General features: G+C 44.1%; 1 pseudogene; it reads left to right on the plus strand.

The window, feature by feature from the left end:
• Nucleotides 1-463: 463 nt before the first annotated feature.
• The window catches only part of LOC146357494 (uncharacterized), a 38,468-nt pseudogene continuing 20,636 nt past the window's right edge, over nucleotides 464-18,295 (plus strand).

The raw sequence follows: 18,295 nt of genomic DNA on the forward strand, positions 1-18,295 counted from the left end.
TAGAAGCAGGGGATCCCCAAGGATCAGGGTGGCAGTTTAAATCCCTGAGGTCACTTTTACAGGTGGGGAAAATGCTGAAGAGCACCCAGTTAGCCAAGTGCCCCCCCAAGATTTAAAGTCTTGCCCTCACCCCACCCCAAGTCGGCTGGACCCCATTTTCATAAAAAAGGGCACTCCACCATTTCTTCACTCGTTTCTGTTAGCCATGCAGGAGTTTGACATCTGTCAAAGGAGCTGTCAAAGCTTGTTGTAGCTAGTGGAAACAGGGTGGGGGGTGGAAAGGGGGGAAATGACTGGGCCTTCTTGAAAAAGGCTCTCTTTGTCATCAGGATCGTGGTCAGGGTGGGGACTGGGGGCTTGGTGGGAGCCGGGGGGCCAGCGGCAGCCCCTCCAAGGCGCTACCTGGGCACTTTGGAGGGGCTGCCACTGGCAAGGGGAAAGGGGCACTGGCAGCAGCTTTGCCATGATTGCAGAAAGTGGCTCGCTGTCCGATGCCCTCTACCGAGAACGGGTTCGCATGTCTGGGTTTGGACGACACGCCAACCCATCGTGAGTAAAGCAACCCCTAGAACAGACCATGGGCTACTAGGGTGGGCTGTCTGGGAAAAACAACCCATCCTCATAAAGCCAGTCTGGATTAATACAACATGCTAACACATCATGGGTTGTTCAAGCAAACAACCCATCATGGGTTAGCATGTCATACGAATGCAGTCAGTATCAGTAAAATGTGCAAGATCAAACCAGTCAGTCAGTCAGTGATTTCTGTGCCCTGCACCCAAAATCTGAACTGCGAAAGCACAAATCTTACTTCATGCCCAAAGAAGATCAAATGCACAACAACGATGAAACAGAAAATATTTCACACACACACACACACACACACACACACACACAGAGTCTTATTCTACTAATCAGTTTGAAGCAGCCTTAAAATAATGAAGAGAATCCAGGGAAATTAATCATGCTTTAAATCCTATTGAAATCAATAGGCTTTACACACATAGTTGCATATGGCGATGAAATGTAAGCATGCTTAAGTTTTTATGGACTGCACCTGGTGGGCCTATGGCAAAGCCAGCGTTTGGAATGATGAAATGTGAGGGGCTGTGGCTCAGTGGTAGAGCACCCACATGCAGAAGGTTCCAGATTCAGTCCCCAGGATCTCCAGGTAGAGCTGGAAAGACTCTTGCCTGAAATCCTGGAGAGTCACTGTTGCCAGTCAGTGTCAACAGTACTGGGCTAGATGGACCAAGGGTCTGACTTAAGGATGGACAAAAGTCCCTTATCTGGTCCCGCAGCTTGCTTCGCGGTGGGGGGGAGGCGCTTCGGTTCTCCCCCCGAAGTTCAGGCCGGGGGGGGGAGGCGCCCCGCCCCGCCGAAATTCAGGCCGGGGAGGAGTGCCCCGTCTCCCTGGCCGCGAAATAAAAAAGTAAATTAAAAAAACACCAAACACACATGTGATAGGCTACGTAACGATTTACGTAGCCTATCACGGCTGGATTTCCAAAGTCAGCTGTGATAGGCTACGTAAATTGTTACGTAGCCTATCACAGGTGACTTTGAAAAAAAAAAAGCGTGTACGCAAATGGCAGCGCCCATGGGCGCCGCCATTTGCGTTCCTTGTTTGGGCAGGGGTAGTCTATGGCGAAAATAAGGGCCGTTGCCCATAATAAGGGCCCAAATAAGGAACGCAAATGGCGGCGCTCATGGACGCCGCCATTTGCGTACGCGCTTCCCCCCCCCAAAGTCACCCGTGATAGGCTACGTAACGATTTACGTAGCCTATCACGGCTAGATTTCCAAAGTCAGCTGTGATAGGCTACGTAAATTGTTACGTAGCCTATCACAGGTGACTTTGAAAAAAAAAAAGCGTGTACGCAAATGGCGGCGCCCATGGGCGCCGCCATTTGCATTCCTTGTTTGGGCAGGGGTAGTCTATGTAAAGATTTACATAGACTATGGCGAAAATAAGGGCCGTTGACCATAATAAGGGCCCAAATAAGGAACGCAAATGGCGGCACCCATGGGCGCCGCCATTTGCGTACACGCTTCCCCCCCCCAAAGTCACCCGTGATAGGCTACGTAACGATTTACGTAGCCTATCACGGCTGACTTTGGAAATCTAGCCGTGATAGGCTACGTAAATCGTTACGTAGCCTATCACGTGTGTTTTTTTAAAATTTACTTTGTAATGGCGGCGGTGGCAGCCGGTTGGAAGACCAGCTACCGCCCCCGCCAAAATGCCGCCGAAATGCTGCCGGGACTCGCTGCCAAGAGGGACATTCGAAGGAGGTAAGTCCCATCCTGGGGGGTGGGGGGGGGTGGCGGAGAATTTCACCACCAATTTCGGGGGGCCGAATGCGTTGGCATTCGGCCTCCCAGAGATTCATGGAGAAATTCTCCGCCATCCCTAGTCTGACTCAGAATAAGGGAGCTTCCTATGTTCCTAAACACTATTTGTCTGGCACTATTTCTCTCGTCTAGGTAAACAAGCACCTTATGTGTTCTAGGCATATACAGAGGGAGATAAGGAGCTTTAATTAATTTGGGATGTGCAGCAACAGCTGTCATGTCCAGGTTCTGGGCCAGGTGAACAAACTTCAATTTCAGCATCTGCTGAGTGAGTTAGTGAGTCAGATCCCTGGCACAGGAACAGCGAGAAACCACTGCTGAACCTGCAGAAACAGACGCTATTCCTGCTGTGTGAGAATGCATTCTGAATGAAATGGCCCTTGGCCACGTTCCTCTGACTCACTCACTCTGAAACATGATTCTTAGGCAAACTGCACCTCCCTAACTTAAAATACAAATGATTCAGCCCATACATTTTTGGTATCTACAGGGTTCTTAAGCAGAATAATCAAAGGAAGACAGTGAGTTGTATTAAGACTTTAGGGGAATATATCAATAGAAAGAGCAAATATTCCGCAGTTCTCTAAATCTGGCCCCTAGTTTTTCTTTTCCCAAGGTTTTTCAGGTCATGGAGAATACAAAGCCGACACTGTACATTGCTTGCTGCTACCATCAAAACTCCATCATAGGAAGGAGCAATTTGAAAATGCACCAAGAAGGTTTCTTTTTGTGTATAAACATTTATGTGTATGTAAATGGGGGTGACATTAATTCTAGTTGCCAGGAGGGGACTGACACTAACTCAGATCTTCTGTCCCTATGGAGAGATAGAACTTGCCTGCTGGAGTGTAGTAGCACATCTTGTGGACTGTGTACGGAATCACTGATGAAGTGCTGCAGCATCTGAACTGCATGAATCTGAGTGAACGTTGTAGAAGGAGAAGACAGCATTTGTTGTGTCTGCTGAACAAGAATTAAAATAGGCTGGTATGTGTGTGTGTGTGTGTGTGTGTGCGTGTGTGTATTAGCCAGGCATCATCCGTTTGTTTGGTTTCTTTCAAGTTTCACTGCAAATTGGACACAAAGGGAGGTCATTTTGGTCTGCTAATTGGTAACGGTACACCAAAAAAAGATGTTATTTTCATTACAGGAGACTGGAATGCTAAGGTGGGTAGTCAAACGACACCTGGAATTACAGGCAAGCATGGTCTGGGAGAACAAAATGAAGCAGGACATAGGCTGATAGAATTTTGCCAAGACAACTCACTGTGCATAACAAACACTCTGTTCCAGCAACCTAAGAGACGACTTTATACATGGACTTCACCAGACGGTCGACACCGAAATCAGATTGACTACATCCTTTGTAGCCAAAGGTGGCGGACATCTATGCAGTTGGTAAAAACAAGACCTGGAGCCGATTGTAGTTCAGATCATGAACTTCTTATTGCACAATTTAGAATCAGACTCAAGAGAATAGGGAAGACCCACAGATCAGTTAGATATGAGCTCACTAATATTCCTCATGAATATGTAGTGGAGGTGAAGAATAGATTTAAGGGACTAGATTTAGTAGATAGGGTCCCGGAAGAACTATGGACACAAGTTCGCAACATTGTTCAGGAGGCGGCAACAAAAAACGTCCCAAAGAAAAAGAAAACCAAGAAGGCAAGATGGCTGACTGCTGAGACACTGGAAGCAGCCCAAGAAAGAAGGAAAGCAAAAGGCAACAGCGATAGGGGGAGATATGCCCAATTCAACGCAAAATTCCAGAGGTTAGCCAGAAGAGATAAGGAATTATTTTTAAACAAGCAATGCACGGAAGCAGAAGAAGATAATAGAATAGGAAGGACAAGAGACCTCTTCCAGAAAATTAGAAACCTCGGAGGTAAATTCCAGGCAAAAATGGGTATGATCAAAAACAAAGATAGCAAGGACCTAACAGAAGCAGAAGAGATCAAGAAAAGGTGGCAAGAATATACGGAAGATCTGTGTAGGAAGGATAATAATATCGGGGATAGATTTGACGGTGTGGTCAGTGAGCTAGAGCCAGACAACCTCTTCAAGTGAGGTTGAATGGGCCTTAAGAAGCATTGCTAATAACAAGGCAGCAGGAGATGATTGTATCCCAGCTGAACTGTTTAAAATCTTGCACGATGATGCTGTCAAGGTGATGCATGCCATATGCCAGCAAATCTGGAAAACACAAGAATGGCCAACAGATTGGAAAAAATCAACTTATATCCCCATACCAAAAAAGGGAAGAACCAAAGAATGTTCCAACTATCGAACAGTGGCACTTATTTCACATGCCAGTAAGGTAATGCTCAAGATTTTGCAAGGTAGACTCCAGCAATTCATGGAACGAGAATTGCCAGATGTACAAGCTGGGTTTTGAAAAGGCAGAGGAACTGCCAGAGGAGGCAGAGACCAAATTGCCAATATCCGCTGGATAATGGAGAAAGCCAGGGAGTTTCAGAAAAACATCTATTTCTGTTTTATTGACTATTCTAAAGCCTTTGACTGTGTGGATCATAACAAATTGTGGCAAGTTCTTGGTGGTATGGGGATACCAAGTCCTCTTGTCTGCCTCCTGAGGAATCTGTATAACGACCAAGTAGCAACGGTAAGAAGAACAGACCATGGAAAAACGGACTGGTTTAAGATTGGGAAAGGAGTACGGCAGGGTTGTATACTCTCAGCCTACCTATTCAACCTGTACACAGAACAAATCATGCTACGTGCTGGGCTTGATGAAGCCAAGGCTGGAATTAAAATTGCTGGAAGAAACATTAACAATCTCCAATATGCAGATGATACCACTTTGATGGCTGAAAGCGAGGAGGAGCTGAGGAACCTCATGACAAAGGTGAAAGAAGAAAGTGCAAAAGCTGGGTTGCAGTTCAACCTCAACCCCCCCCCCCCCAGATTATGGCAACCAGCTTGATTGATTATCTGTCCCTTATCTGGACAGAGATAGCCTAGCTACAGTTATCCATGCTCTTGTTATAGAAATTTCAGTTGTAGTATGTCTGTTATCCCATGATTTTATAAGCTAGGCTATGTCTGTTTTACCTCAGTGTGAGACTGCCATGCTAAACAAAGACACAGCGTCTTATCAGAGACTCAGGAATGCCAAGAATGTGTTTACTAGAGTACAAGGCTACCTCTCTGCGCATGCCTAGATATGTCAAAGGTGCTGCCTGTCTTCTGTTTCCCTCTCAGCTAGACAAAGAGATTAGTACAGCGCAAGCGTAAGACAGCCCCAAAGGTCTTGCCTATATAAACTTTTGAATCACATCACTTGATTGTAACCTTTGTTGGAGCGTTAGCCCCAAGGGTTGCCTTATTCTGCAGAATAAAATCGTGTTGGACCAGATCTCTGCCTCCTCTCGTTCTTGGTAAATGAATTGGAAGGTCTACCAGGGAAAAGAACACAATTTTTGTAACACTCTGATAACTTCTCGTCTGGATTACTGCAATGCGTTATACATGGGGCTGCCTTTGAAAACGGTCCGGAAACTTCAGCTGGTCCAAAATAGGGCAGCAAGATTGTTAACAGGGACTGGCCTGCGAGCTCATATTACACCAGTACTTTTCCAGCTGCCCTGGCTGCCAGTCCATTTCCAGGCTTGATTCAAAGTGCTGGTGTTAACATTTAAAGCCCTTAACGGCTTGGGGCCAGGTTACCTGAAGGATCGCCTCCTCTCATATGTGCCTGCCCAGACCTTAAGGTCATCGTCAGCGGCCCTTCTCTGTGAGCCCCTGCCAAAGGAAGTGAGGCGGGTGGCTACTAGGAGGAGGGCTTTTTCTGCTGTGGCACCCTGGCTCTGGAATGAGCTCTCTAGTGAGGTTCGCCTGGCGCCTACATTGTATTCCTTTCGGCGCCAGGTGAAGACCTTTTTATTTTCCCAGGCATTTTAGCTTTCTAAATTTTTATCTTTGCTGTTTTAAATCTGTATTTTAAACTCCTGCACTGCTGCTAGATTTTATTGTGGTTGTATTGTTATATTGTGGTTTTAATGTTCTGTATATTTTAAATTGTTTTATTGTGTGTTTGGTTTTAATTTTTGTAAACCGCCCAGAGAGCTTCGGCTATTGGGCGGTATAGAAATTAAATAAATAAATAAAATAAATAAATTGATAACTGACAAATAGAGGGAGAAAACGTGGAGGCAGTGACAGACAGTGACAGGAAGCTCTGGCGTAGGCTGGTCCATGAAATCACGAACAGTCGGAAGCAACCGACTGAATAAACAACAACAAATTGGTAACGGTGCACATGCTGCAGCATTATTTCCTGGATTCATCCAAACTGACAGTAGCTGCTGCCCCTCCAGGGAGCAGCTGTGCAGTTGAACCACCTACACAATAAAGGTGCTAAACTGGATAAGCAAGTAATCACAGGTATGCGGAGAACAAAATTAATTCTGCCAACTTGGGAAAGGTTATAAGAGATGGGGTGATGAAACAAACACTTGAGCACAAGTTAATTTATTGCTGTGAAAGCAAATCAAGGCTATTTTGCAATAAAATATGCTTTCCCAATTCTGCTGCCCATTCCCCCAAGAAAATATGCACTAGACTGGTAATTTCCTAAATGGATGAATATTTTAGTTGTGTTTTTTTTTTAAAAAAACAACAACAACTATAGTCTTCCTGTTTTTTTGGCGAGTAAAGTGGGATACTTTGATTTGGAGCCTAGAAGTCCTGTTTCTCTCAATGTTACAGAGCCCTGGAGCCTTTGATCTGGAGCCTTGGATTTACAGAGCTCTAGAGCCTAGAAATCCTGTTTCTCTTAATGTTACAGAGCCCTGGAGCCCTTTGATCTGGAGCCCTGGATATTATGGAACCCTTTGATCTGGAGCCCTGGATATTATGGAGCCCTGGAGCCCTTTGTTATGGATCCTACAAGTCCTGTTTCTCTCAATGTTACAGAGCCCTGGAGCCCTTTGATCTGGAGCCCTGGATGTTACGGAGCCCTGGAACACTTTGATCTGGAGCCTAGAAGTCCTTTAAAAGGGTAACATTCAGATGTCCAGTTGTTCTGGTGAAGTGGCTTCCTGGTTTTTGGTGAGTGAAGTGGGGTACTTTGATTTGGAGCCTAGAAGTCCTGTTTCTCTTGATGTTACAGAGTCCTGCCAATGTATCAATAGCATGTTATGAAATAGTATGATATGGAACCAATAGTATGTGATTCCACTATCTAGACATGTCAAGGGGGGCAGCCCCTCATTCTCTTAGAGTGGTCTCACAATTTCTATGGATTGTCACCCTATTAAATATAATAATTATTATATATTATAATACATACTATTATTATAATCACCCTATAATATATCAACCTATAATAGTAACAAGATAAAAAGATAAACAATAGTAACAAGATAAAAAGATAAACAATAGTAACAAGATAAATAAATCTTAGTAGATTAATAATATGAATTGTAATATACATAATATGAACTGCATACATTTACATATAAATCAAACAATAGTTCTAAAGAAAAAAGCTTTCAAAGATGCGTAAATAAATAAAACAATGGTTTCCTGTTCATCTTGCAAGGCTTCAGGTGTCTTTCCTGGACAAAAGGATTATGACAGCACATCAGAGCAAGGGTCTGTCGGTTATTCAGTTATCTGTCTCTCTGTTCCACTCCAAGGCCAGAGTTTCCAAACACTAGAGGAAATTAAAAATCTGTCTTACACTGGAACAGAAATGGAGATAGACACTGGTATCCCTTAAAAATCACCCTTAATGTATTCCTATAGCCTCCTATCCAATGTGTTGGGAAAAAGAAGAATAAATTTCCTTGGAAATGATTTTTTTTCATGTTTGAATTACCTTGTGATGAGTTCACTGCAAATATTTGATATTCTGATGACAAAAGTAATGCAGCATTGTAAGTTATGTAAGTCAAGTGGTAAAATGTATGTACCCTGTTTGGGATCAATTATATAACTTGCCAGCACCTTGGTTGTATCGAATATTATATATAAAGGACACAAATATCAACAATTCCAAACACATATTTTGAAATTATTTGAACATGCAAACTTAAATTAGCTTGTTTTGCAAGCTTGCCTATAAGGAAAACCTTATTGTTTAGAAGAATCCCAACGAATATTAGTAGAAAATATTTTTCATTGCTCAGTCAGCTCTAGTAATAGCATTCTGCTGACCTAGATTCTCCTTGCTGATGCAGTTGAGTACAGTATTCTTTTTGCTTTCTTAACAAAACTGTTGTGTAGCATTGCTGTGTGCTGTTAAGCAGCTACTACATCGCATCCTAGCAGCAAGACATATCCCAGTGATGGCTCGATAGACTGCACATAGCACATACTGAGCCCCTTTGATGGAAGTTGTTCCTGAAATGAAACATTTTCAAATTCTATTCAATACAGAATAAATGTTACCTACTAAGAGGACAATGCTAATAAACCTCAGGAGGTTTGAATCCCCATGACAGCACCTTCTTGCTAAGAGGTCAGATCATAGTAGGGAATTTCACAGTCTAATGCCAGGCTGCTCTTTAAGAGCTGTCATTCCAAAGTGTTAAAAATAATGACTACAAGGTCCTGCAAAACAGTCAGCTACCTTAAAAATTATCAGCTGGGGTGGGGTGGGGTGAGCTGAATTTTGTTTATTTGCCAGATGTTTTGAACCCAAAGGATTCTATGGCAATTGTGGTTTCATTTTTATTCTTGTCAAATCGCAGTAACAGAAAACTTCTGTTCCAAAGGGAAATATTAAAAATTTCCAAAGTTGTTGTTCAGCAATTCTCATGCTTTCAAGCTTTTTTAAAATGCTAAAGCTGTTAGGAACCCTGCTTACCATCACTAGTGATGGGATTGCTATTATTGTTATAGAAACATGAAACTTGCTTCCACCATCCTTTGTGTCTGCCATACCCCTCCTACTGACCATTTAAGCTATGCAGTGTAGGCCACCTCCCACATCTCAAAATCATTTGCCTTAACCCAAAACAACCGATATACCACAGCTGATAATCCACACACTCACCCAGGCTTTCCACAGTCTGGGAAAAATAGTAATAGCACCACTGGTGCTGTCCACCTTAGTTTAGGCTGTGAGCCACTTGTGGGTCTCAGCCATCACTTGAAACTCAGTATTGGAGGCCACTGTTTCAGCACCTTCACCACACAGCATCACTATTAAGCAACCTGCCCAGCTATATGCAATTCAGTTTGGAGGGCTGTGCCTCCTAAACAATGCTATGTGTGTTTAGACAGAAAAAAGCTGGGAATTGTAGGCCTTTTCCCCTGTCTAAACATGCATAGGATTGCACCCTAAGACATGCTGGTGAACAGTGGTGTTTATTTGCAAAAGCTGTCTCACTTCCCCAGCAGACCGGGGCCCTGGTTCAAATCTCACCTCTGCCATGAACTCAGGATGTGGCCTTAAGCAAGCCACTATCTCTCACTTTCAGCCACCCATCTGAAATATGGGGGATAACAATACTGATCTGCTTTACAGGGTTGTTGTAACAGTTACAGGGATAATTTATGTGATGTGCTTTGAACACTCAAAAGTGCAATGTATATATTTTATGTATAGTATCTAGGTGAGGTATAAAATCAAAGGTTCAGGATGCAATCCTGTCAGGATGCCCATCAGCCTTGTCTAGCTGGGGATCTGCAGAACGGGAGTTAAGGAGCCTGGGGAGGCTGGAGGATTTTTCGTAAGCCAGCCTCTCCAGTCCTGCCCTGCCCACAGAACCACCTGCTTTCCCTCCTCTCTGAGGTCATTGCATGGTTACCTCTGAGCTGGGTGTAAGGGGAAAGAGAGGGTGCAGCGGGGATCTCGGATTCCTGGGTCTGAGGTTAGAGTGCTGCCTCTGACTTCAGATCCAGGAATCCAAACTATCCTATGGCCCTGCCAGACACTGTCTAGGGGCCATAGGATCGCTCTCCCTGTTGCTAACATAATTTTGTTCAGAGATATAATGAAATTTCTCCAGTAAGGGGAGAATGGCTCTAAAAAATCTTCTGCCAAGTAAGTAATATTGGCCTAGAGATGGATGGACCATTGATTTTATCTCTGGAGAAGCAGTTTTGAAAAGTATCTGACTCTAGTTTATTTCTAAAAGTGCTTAAGGAAAAGCATGCAGAAATACAGAAATGAAATGAAACATCCCAAAAAGGTCACCCAGGTTTTCCATGAAGGGCTTTTGAAATGAGGGTTTGCAATCTTGAACTAGTCTCTCAACAAACTACCTAAATGCCTGTTTTTGAGCGGGAATCATATCAAGTCATGAAGTGTGGAGGTGAAAGCAATGTTAAGACATGGTTGGGCAGTGTGAAGGCAGCATGGATGCAACAGTGGGTAAGCGAACATGGAGAAAAAGTGCATAATGGTTTGCAGGGAAAAACCCAGCATTGTGAAAGCAGCAGGAAGAACAGCTGATGAGAACTGATTAGAGGAGGCATTTGGGAGGAAGGTCTGCAGGGCAGAATTCAAGGGCATATTCCCCTGGGTTTTTGTGCTCCAGGTACCAAAGAACAGGAAAATGCTATCTGTACTTATTGGTTTTCTATATGAAGAGACAACACATCAAAGTAAGAGGTCTAGATGGGGGATATTAATCAACTGAAGCTGAGGAGATGAGACAGGAGTACTGTTAGTGGGTACTAATTCATCTCACCAAGGAGGTGGTGTTCAGTACCATGGGTAAATGTACCAATGTAAAATAGACCCATTGAAATGAATGGGATTTAGGTTAGTCATGACTAACTAAAGCCACATTCATTTCAGTGGGCATACTCTAAGTAGGACTTATGTTGGATTTTACCCTGTATCTCCAAGCCAGGAACCGCTACTTTTTCCAGGCTCAGCAGAGCTTCTCAGGCAGCCCCACAGCTTTATAACTGAGAAGGCAGGTTCAAGGTTGAAGAATGGGGGAGTGGGACTTGGAAATCAGTATCGGGGAATTTTTAACTGTAATTTTAGTTTGTCACCTCTGAATTACCAGTATTTTTCTTTGATCTAGGCTTAACTTGTTTGTTTTTACTTCTGTAATATTCTGGATATTTTCCTTCTGTTATATTGTGATAACCTAGGGTTATAGACAATAAAACTGAACTGATATCTCCAAGCCATACTCTTGAGTAATTTTACTAGTTTGACAAGGAGTGAGTACTGCATGAGAGAGGTTGAGAAAATCCCACACTCGGAGAGTGAATTATCGACCTGTACCTAGAGAACGCTGGCCTAAGTGGTATCTTCAAAGACGATCCCTGCCATTTATTTATGCATTTCAACATTCTGTGATAACTAGTTTGACAAGGAGTGAGTACTGCATGAGAGAGTTTGAGAAAATCCCACACTCGGAGAGTGAATTATCGACCTGTACCTAGAGAACACTGGCCTAAGTGGTATCTTCAAAGGCGATCCCTGCCATTTATTTATGCATTTCAACATTCTGTGATAAAATCAAACACCTTGGGGTCGTCTATCAGGATTGGCAGTAGTGAAGAAATACGACAATAACCCTCACAGGGAGATTTCACAATTCTCAAAGCCCTCTGTAAAAGGGAGCAGCAATCCCCTCTGAGTTCTTAAGTCTGTGATAGTCTTCTACTTCTTGCTTGAAAGTAGCAGAGTATATTTCATGCTGGGTCTAACATGTTTGTGGTAAAATTATTTATGTATAAATCATGGCATTTCAGGGACTAATATCAGATTGTTACTTGAGCCACCAGTGCAGTATGTATTTGTTTGTTCCTGGTCTCGTCTTGTCACAGGATTGCATGTGCAAGGGTAACTTTTGTTTCCTGTTAAGAGTCAAGCTAACTCACTTGTTAGCTCAGTAAATACGTAAAGGCTATGTTGATTGACGCGAAAGACTGTAAAATAACTGATATGACCTTAAAGTTCAGCCTTTGACTTAATCTGAGTGTAAAATAAAGTTCTCTACATGGGCAATGTAATTGCTTTTCTTCTTGGCCAGATTTTTGCCTTAGTGTCACATAGCACTGCTTTGAGGATAATGCTGATAAATCTAGTTTAGCTAACTTACCAAATTTGGAAGACAATTAACTGGCCACTTCCATCTCAGTAGTTTTCCCCTTTAAAATTTTCTTTTCAGTCCACTTATGAGACCCCAAGGGATGAATTGAATGAACTGCTAACTAATGATGGGAAGGGTGGATTTGCAAGGTGCTTGTAGCAGCAAAACAGAAATTGCATGGTTTTCAAATTTAGGATATATGTCTGAGTCGGATTGTTAATAAGCAATCATGAACATTTTTATTGGCTCTATTTCTTGCTGACACATAAAATATACAAAAGAAACAAAGGCTACTAAAAACTAACATGATATTGAACCTGACAAGCAAGCTTGTTACATTTCCTTTTGATCCTATCTTGCAAGGCAAGACCTGGCATTGCCATATAAGTGGAAGCCTGGGGACAGAAGAGGTAAAATGAATCAAATATGCAAGAAACCAGTCCTGAAGTAATCTCCCCCTCCTGATTAGAAGGAAATACCCTCATGGTGTGTGAAAGAAAAAAATAATTGTTTGAAAAGGTTTCATAACTTTGCCAAGGTGAGAAACCGCTCTGCGAAGGGGGACTCACTCTCCAGAAGTATTCGCTTTTGTGTTTTATTGATGGCTCTGGCAGCAGGGTAATCAAACCCTTTGTGTTCAGTCAGGAGCTGCAAGTCTTGATACTTGAGAATTTTCCTGCAATTTGTGTGTTTTAGCCTTGATAGATACGAAATCAGACATCAAAGTCTTTGTGTAAACTAGATAAAAAAGCAGAGTTCTGTGCCATTGGTGTGACAATTCTTGGATTGGTTCCTCTGTGGTTGATGAACCTGCAAAATCTAGGTCCTTGCTACTGGATTGTGTGGTCTTTTCGCCTGCCCACTTTGGTGGGAGCTGCAACCGATCTCTCATGGAGGCAGACAAACTCCAGAGTGTCTGCTACCCTTGCACCATCCCAGGTACAATACTCTTAAGTGTGCAGGACACTTCAGTTCTATCTCTCATCCACTGCTTATTTTGCCCAGGCTGGCTGCTTAGGTCTGTGCCTTGCCATAGGCGACAGTCTGCAAAAGCCTCATTTTAAAAGGATATCTTTTTCTGTGGCCACTGAAACCCAGGAGTTTCAATGTGCCCCAATTTTCAGCTGCAGGAATGGGTCAGATTGACCTAGGGGAAGTTATCTTTAAACCCCTAATCCATCTTTGGAGGCTTTTCTACAAATGGGTGCCTCCACTCTTCACCTCCTTTTTCATAGTGTGTACGCGCGAGTGTGTGTGTGTGCAGATGTATTAATTTGATCTAATTTTGAACTATTTAATTGGAGTCATGGAGCCATGTAGTATATCTTTCCCTGGCAAACTAGTGGAAAGGATTGCAGCCCGGACCCTCTTTGCACTTCTTCATGTTCCCTCTTTATCTTTCTACCTCAGTTAGCTAACTCTTCTGGAAGAGATGGTTAAGCTGAGGTCTACAATTATTAAGTGTCCTTGATCAATTTGGTTGTGCAAGCCTGTTTTCTCTTGTGGAGAGGAAACAGCAGGTAAGTGCACAAGGTGTTCCAAAGTGGAATGAGGGAGCTGTACATGTTGGGTAAACTCTTACCCCTAACCCCTTTGGTTACTGTGACTGTGCAGCAGAAACAGCCTGATCACCCCACCCCACCTTTGGATAGATCTGCTTGAAACCCCCCCCCCCGCCCGTTCTCCAATACTTACCCCTAACAAGAGTGTTAGGGACTCTGATTTACCTAATCTGATTGACCTCTCACACAGACAAAACCCATCCTACAGCAAGCTGAACAGTTTGCTCATCTCCATCTCTGCATCAGCCTCCAAGAGAACAACAGTAATTTCCCCATAATAGAGTTCTCTCCACAGGGTTTTGAAGGTTCTAATTGGTTTGTATACTTCTATTTGAATTACAATTGCTCTACCAAGTTACTTCCCCCAAAGTAATAAGTGTGCATTTTAAATTCTTGCTGATGCTTAATAAATCCCCCATTATTTGAAGAAGCTGGTGTGTGTGTTTGTGTGCATGTTATTTGGATCCCCCCTTTGCCAAAGATGCTCTATTGCTAATGTTAAAAGATATTTTAAATTAATATGTATCTTGAGTAGATGTGCAAGTTTGTACATATGTCTAGGTAGCCGGCTCAGGTCAAATCAGCCTTCCATCCTTCCGAGGTCGGTAAAATAAGTACCTAGCTTGCTGGGGGGAAAGGTAGCCACAACTGGGGAAGGCAATGGCAAACCACCCCACTGTAGTCTGCCATGAAAACGCCAGCGTAAGTGGCATCCCTCTAGGGGTCAGTAATGACCCGGTGCTTGCACAGGAGGAACCTTTCCTTTCCTTTCCTTTCCTTTCCTTTCCTTTCCTTTCCTTTCCTTTCCTTTCCTTCAAGAACAGATTTGATAGCAGATGTGCATGTGTGTGTGTGTGTGCACATGCGTGTGTGAGACAGTATCTGACTCAACCCACTTTTTTGTGTGTCCCCCTCCCCCCCTGGGGAGAGTCAGGGACTCTCAGGATGTAGTCCCTGAGGGCCACCTTCCACTGAGGAAATGTGGCCCTCAGGGAGAAAAAGGGTCCTCATCCCTGCTCTAAAGACAAGACAAGTATTCCCTGTTTTTAAAAGAAAAGCTTTTAGCTGTCTGCCCCAATTGCCTGACTTATTCAGTCCAGTGGCTTTTGGCCTACCAAAAGCATGAAGGGGGAAGTTAAATCAGCAGTGACCAAAACTCTCCACATGCTTAAGGGACTACTACATTCTTCTCTTGGTGGTGTATGGAATATGTGGATCACTATTTCTTTTAAGAGTTCACTTTCTGGTTATTCCAGAATCTGATGCAGCCTGATGTACTAAGAAAGGTGTGAGCTGAGATTTACACTCTGCTGTACTGTGTCTGGGCATCTGTTTTTTCTCTCTTGTTCTTATATCTTTTAATATCCCTCACTCGAAATAAAGGTTTGCTGGAGTTCATGATGTCCCTTGTGCGAAGCTTGAGTATAACGCTCTTCTGCATTAATGTCAGGATTCCACTTCTGACAGCATCTATCTAGGCTTCTAAATGTCATGAAATGTGACTGTAGGCCACAAAGCATGTGCATACACACACACAAGGGAAATACACAAGTGTGTTTCAGTAGTGTGTGCTACAGCTGCACATTCCAGTCACATATCACTGTGTAGTTCCAAACATTTGTTTAAAGAAAAAAAGCCTTGTGCCACTCTGCTTCGGAATCTTTGGACTACAGCAGGTCTTGGAGGAGAATATCCCCAGCCTGGAAATGCCTGTCAGAGCCAGATGTTAATTCCTCACAGTGTGAGTCTTCTTTACCTACCACTGATGTGTCTTACAGTTTTGGCTTCTGGTGGCAGACACAAGAGATATGGGGGTAGCAAATGTTTACAAGTCTTGCCCGGTCCTCAGATGTTCCAGATAGTCCATGCAGGGGCCACAAATGGCTTATAGGGCCTTCTGTTACATAGGCCTGCCTTAGAACCCTGGAAGGTAAATCAATATTATCCTCATATCACAGGTGGGGGACGGAGGCTGAGAGTGATTGCCTTGCCCAAAGCCATCTGGTGTGTTTATGGTTAGTGAGCTCTGAACAACTTTCCATTTCATCCCTTCCCATTTGTTCCTTCTTCTTCTTCTTCTTCGTCTTCGTCTTCTTCACAAAAAAGCTGGTAAAAAGGAGTCATCATCACTGTGAAAATGAATATCTGATCAACAGAGGGGCTGTAGCTGAGTAGTAGAGTCATGAAGATCTCCAGGTAGGGCAGGAAAAAACTCCTCCCTGGGAAGCCACTGCCAGCCATTGGCAACAAGACTGGACTAGATGGACCAATGGTCTGACACTATAAGGCAGCTTCCAAGGTTCCTGTTCCCTTACCCTATGGAGAAAAAAAGCAACAATGATTGCTGACCTATCATTTTAAGACCCATTGAACATTGTTTCTCATTCTGTGAGCAAGCTCTGAGTACTTTGGCTTAACTGGGTTGCAGGTCTATTGCTTCCATAAAATGGGCGGGGAACCTCTGGCCTTCAGGACTTCAGGGTTCCACCTGGCCCACTGAGCCTCCTTGGATTCTAATTGGGAGGACTGGCAGTGTGCAGGGGAATCACCCCTGTCATCTTCAGTCATAGAACAGATATAACAGCGGGCTTGAAGGGGGGTCCATCGGCATGGGGAGGAGACACCCAACTCGGGAGATGGTGGGAGGAGTGGCTCCAGCCATTGCTGGCTGATTTATTTATTTGTTTGTTTAATTTCTTAATCGCCCATCTGGCCGGTCACCTGGCCACTCTGGGCGATGTACAATGGTACAATTTATAACAGTAAAAGTATACATTAAAACATTATTTAAAAACACCCTAACCCACCCCAAATGCCTGCCTGAATAACCAAGTTTTCAATGCATGGCGGAAGCTCATTAAAGAGGGGGCATGGTGTAGTTCCCTAGGGAGGGAGCTCCACAGAATGGGGGCCACCACAGAGGCCCTCTCCCTCGTCCTCACCAGCCTACCTGCCCTGGCTGATGGGACAGAGAGAAGGCCATCCAAGGCTGATCTTGTTAAGTGGCCTGTCTGGTGTTGCTGGAGGAGCTCCTTGAGATAGGCTGGGCTGGAACTGCATAGGGTTTTAAAGGTCAAAACCAACAGCTTGAATTTGGCCCGGAAAACAACTGGTAACCAGTGAAACTCCTTCAGCACCAGAGTGATGTGATCACGCCGATGGCTACCTTTAATCAGGTGAGCCGCTGCGTTCTACACAAGCTGCAGCTTCTGAACTGTCTTCAAGGGTTAACCCCACATAAAGCGCATTACAGTAGTCTAGACGAGAGGAGACCAGGGCATGTACTACTGATGGGAGCAGATAGTCGGGAATATAGGGGCGCAGCCACTGTATCAGATGGAGTTGGTACAATGCTGTCCTGCTCACGGCTGACACCTGAGCCTCCATGGACAGCTGGGAGTCTAAAATGACCCCCAGGCTGCGGATCTGGTCTTTCAAGGGTAGCTGTACCCCATTCAACACCAGGTCGACATCTCCCAACCTATTCTTGTCTCCCACCAGAAGTAACTCGGTCTTGTCAGGGTTCAGCTTCAGCTTATTCCTCCCCATCCAGCCACTCACCTTCTCCAGACATTTAGACAGGGATTCCACGTCCAACCCTGGTGAAGATTTGAACGAGAGGTAGAGCTGTGTGTAATCTGCATATTGATGACACCACACCCCAAACCTCCTGATGATAGCCCCTAGCGGCTTCACATAGATGTTAAATAGCTTCGGAGAGAGGATTGAACCCTGTGGCGCCCCACAAGTGAGCGCCCACGGATCTGAAACCTCCTCTCCCAGTGCTACCCTCTGGTACCTGCCAGAGAGGAAGGACTGGAACCACCATAATACGATGTCTCCAATGCCCATCCTCTCCAGGCAGTCCAGGAGGATGCCGTGGTCAACAGTATCAAAAGCCACTGAGAGGTCGAGGAGAAAAAAAGAAGGAGCATTCACCTTTGGCCAGCACTGGGAAGAGCTACTCCTCCCAAGGCCAGCTGAGTCCCTTCCTCTGTGCTGAGAGTGGCCTGGAAATACGTTCCTCTCCCAGCACCAAGAAAAGCAAATGGGCATGGTGGGGCCATGGCCACTGAGAGCATCCAGCCCATGGAAAGCCTGGGGTGGACCCACCTTAAAGTATTTCTCCACCCCTGCTATATAACCATAGTGGAGAGTTTATTATATTATATTATATTATATTATATTATATTTTTAGCTCACCATCAATTTGAGGCAGTTAACAGACTCGTTTAAAACAATGTGCCATCGTCTCACTGTGCAAACTTTGTTTTGGGGTGGGTGCTCAGATCCTTACAACATGAATTCCATGGGATACAGACCTGGGTTTAACTGATTTTATTCATG

This window comes from Heloderma suspectum, chromosome 1 (genome assembly GCF_057233095.1).
Source record: "Heloderma suspectum isolate Gila_16-S chromosome 1, 16-S_ref, whole genome shotgun sequence".
Taxonomy (NCBI): domain Eukaryota; kingdom Metazoa; phylum Chordata; class Lepidosauria; order Squamata; family Helodermatidae; genus Heloderma; species Heloderma suspectum.